The sequence below is a fragment of the Osmerus mordax genome, chromosome 5 (genome assembly GCF_038355195.1).
Source record: "Osmerus mordax isolate fOsmMor3 chromosome 5, fOsmMor3.pri, whole genome shotgun sequence".
Lineage (NCBI taxonomy): Eukaryota > Metazoa > Chordata > Actinopteri > Osmeriformes > Osmeridae > Osmerus > Osmerus mordax.
This window is the reverse complement of record NC_090054.1, coordinates 2,040,577-2,044,241: the sequence shown is the minus strand read 5'-3', so window position 1 is coordinate 2,044,241 and position 3,665 is coordinate 2,040,577. Positions and strand designations below refer to the sequence as shown.

Below are 3,665 nucleotides of genomic sequence, written 5' to 3'. Positions count from 1 at the left end.
ACAAGGGTGAGGGAGAGAGAGACTGACTCCCATCACACACCTCTCTGTTACTGATCATGATGAACAACTGTACGTTCATTTCTGAGCATTAGTTAGTATGATAAGGGGGGACTGTGGTTAGTGATGGGACTGGTTAGTGAGGAGACTGGTTGGGTTAGTGAGGTGACTGGTTAGTGAGAGGACTGGTTAGTGAGGGGACTGGTTAGTGAGAGGACTGGCTAGTGAGGGGACTGGTTAGTGAGGTGACTGGTTAGTGAGGTGACTGGTTAGTGAGGGGACTGATTAGTGAGGTGACTGGTTAGTGAGGGGACTGGTTAGTGAGGTGACTGGTTAGTGAGGGGACTGTTTAGTAAAGAGACTGGTTAGTGAGGGGATTGGTTAGTGATATTGCTTGTAAAAAGGGCTGTACAAATACATTTGGATTTGATGGGACTGATTAGTGAGGTGACTGGTTGGTGAGGGGACTGATTAGTGAGGTCACTGGTTGGTGAGGGGGACTGGTTAGTGAGGGGACTGGTTAGTGAGGGGACTGGTTGGTGAGGGGACTGGTTAGTGAGGTGACTGGTTAGTGAGGGGACTGATTAGTGAGGGGACTGGTTAGTGAGGTGACTGGTTAGTGAGGGGACTGGTTAGTGAGAGGACTGATTAGTGAGGGGACTGGTTTAGGGCTACAGCTGTATGTGGGTTTATAAAATATTTCAATATGCACTATTAGTATGCTGCTTCTGATCAAATTAAAGAGGAAGGACCTTAAACATCAACAGTTTGTTTTCATCAACTTCATATGTGCACAGAGAACTAACCAGGGCAGAACCACCTCATGTTCAATCAATACCGTACGTAGTGCGAGCATGTGTGTAAGTGTGTTAGTGTGTGTGTGTGCATATGCATGTTAGTGCTTGTGTGTGTGTGTGTGTGTGTGTGTGTGTGTGTGTGTGTGTGTGTGTGTGTGTGTGTGTGTGTGTGTGTGTGTGTGTGTGTGAGAGAGAGAGAGAGAGAGAGAGAGAGAGAGAGAGAGAGAGAGAGAGAGAGAGAAAGAAAGACAGAGAGAGAGAGAAAGAAAGACAGAGAGAGAGAGAGAGAGAGAGAGCGAGAGAGAGAGAGAGAGAGAGAGAGATAGAGAGAGAGAGAGAGAGAGAGAGAGAGAGAGCGAAATACAATTATCTGTATAGAACATATGCAATTTAGATTATAACGCAGACTGTGCAGGCAGGTGTCTCTGTCTGTGTGTGTGTCTGTGACTCAATTATCTCGAGAACCGCGCATTGTCAGAAGTAAACCATTGCTCTGGACCCACGGGCATGCAGTGTTGTGTGTGAAGTAGTTTGGCTGTGCGCTTCATGACAAACGAATAGACCTTAAAAGATGTAAACACATTCTCCAACATGCGATGGAGCCATGGATATCGCGAGGAATAAATATTAATGTTGAGCAGCATTATGGATCCATGGATCTCAGAACGGGCACTGGCTGAACGCTGCACTAGCATGCGCCGCCAACGCACTGAGATGGGGTCATGGATCTCTCAAGTCACGGGCACTGGTTATAATACAGGCAACATCAAATATCCAGTTAATTTCAGTACTTTACTCATAGTGCTTCAGCTTTCTCCCTCTTGTACGCAGGCTATACATGAATTGCAATAGTACACTTCCAAAGCACAGCTGCAACATTTGCTTTGCTTGTTACTTTGAAAAAGAATACATGGTCCATATGGTAATTTACCTGTTTCGACGCAATTTTCCTCAATATCACAAACTTTTATTCGGAATTTTTTTACGTAATTTAACTATTAAATAAAAACCACTGGGTTGGTAATCGTCAGAGTTTTCTGCCTCGCTCGCCATCGGCGCGTAAATTTCTGCCTCGCTCGCCATCGGCGCGTAAATTTAGACGTCAAACCTACAATCAGCGGCTTCGGTAGCCTACAGCGGGTTAGTCAAGACCAGCCACAAGGTAGGGCAAGGTGTACGATAATACGGTCGGAGTCACACATTCAGCAACAAGACACAACTTTAAACTTTCAAATGCCCCGAAGTAATCTCTGAATGGATGTAAACTATAGACTATCAACCTGTTCACAACACCCTCAGTGAATATCCTAGACTCACATAACTTACTTTTCCCTCCGTAAGAGTATAGTATTGTTTCTAAACATGTATGCACGGAGTTGTAATGTTGTCTCACCTTGGCTTGGCGCTACTGCAGTGGCTCCTCCTCGCGAAACCGACACCCCGACTCCCGCGCTCTGATCATCCGCCGGTTTGCTAGTCAGCTGGCGCTGCACACCTGTAAATCTTTTTAACTTATCGAGAGTAACAACAAGTCTGGCTTGGAACGTAAACGTCTTCCTTCTGCGTTTTTAATCACCCCGCATGTTTCCGTTACCGCAAGCGCATGTATACGTGTATGAGAAGTGCGTATTCCTCTCACTCGTAGTCGTGCACTACGGTCGATCACGGAGGCAAACCGGCCAGCCTTCAGTCTCTCATTCAGGATAAACCACCGGGACTGAATGGGTGCGCGAAACAGAAAGAGCTAAGAGAATGTCATAACATGAGTGTAACCAAGGATCCGTGGTAACCTTGTGCAGTCAGTTTCACCTCGAGTGTCCAGAAGGACAGAGAGACATAAATAAAGACGTAGAGAAAAAGAGAGGCGTAGAGAGTGTGTGTGAGAGAGATGGGCACAGTAAAAGCAAAGCAGAGACACGCGGGGAAAGTGGGAGCTCGCTTCGCGCTAGTAGGCTTCAGTGCACCCACACTAGCAGGTATCATCTTACATAAAGTGCTCTTCTTCAGAGAGAGAGAGAGTGAGAGAGAGTGATAGAGAGAGAGAGAGAGAGAGAGAGAGAGAGAGAGAGAGAGAGAGAGAGAGAGAGAGAGAGAGAGAGAGAGAGAGAGAGAGAGAGAGAGAGAGAGAGAGAGAGAGAGAGAGAGAGAGAAAGAAAGACATTTCCCATCCTGTTAAAAGGGTGAATAGAGACAGCTTTCAGGTTGTTACTGTATCCCTATCAACAATTGTTCCTCAGTCATTTACACTGTTCGAAATAGCTCTGGCAGTTGGACCTGCTTAGAATAGCATTATTGATCCCTTATAGATTTTATGTTTGGGTTTCTGTAATCACTTAGACTAAAGAAAAAGGCAGAGGGGGAGAGACAGCAAGGAGAGAGATGGATAGAGAGCAAGGCAGATTGAGCAAGAGAGAAGGAGAGAAACTGGGGAGAGAGTGACCGTACTAATGACATGGGAAGGGTTACATTTTATATGTATACAATAATACTGAGCAATAATACCTTTTGACAAGCAATGTCACAGAAGGCTTCACACATGCCCACAGAACTGCACCTAAACCAACCTAAACAGTCCCACCTTATAACAAATAAAGTAGGAAGTGAGATAGTATAAAGTATCACACATTCACACATTACCTTTAATTCATTTAAGAAAAGTAGAGTACAAGGATTATACTGTAGTCTGTGGTGCTGTATATATTGGGGTTATACTGTAGTGTGTATGTACATAATACTATATATATTGGAGCTATACGGGTTCTCTACAGTAACATATTGTCATTTAGCAGACGCTCTTATCCAGCGACTTACAGTAAGTACAGGGACATTTCCCCCCAGGCAAGTAGGGTGAAGTGCCTTGCCCCCTTGGGC

At 45.2% G+C, this 3,665-nt stretch overlaps 1 protein-coding gene across 1 annotated transcript in view; it reads right to left on the bottom strand.

Annotated features, from left to right (window-relative positions):
* Nucleotides 1-2,607, bottom strand: part of zgc:171482 (zinc finger protein) — a 69,419-nt gene extending 66,812 nt beyond the window's left edge. Inside the window, exon 1 of the mRNA XM_067236501.1 lies at nt 2,188-2,607. The gene's annotated coding sequence lies outside the window, so the exon portion shown is untranslated. The remainder of the gene's footprint in view (nt 1-2,187) is intronic.
* Nucleotides 2,608-3,665: the final 1,058 nt, after the last annotated feature.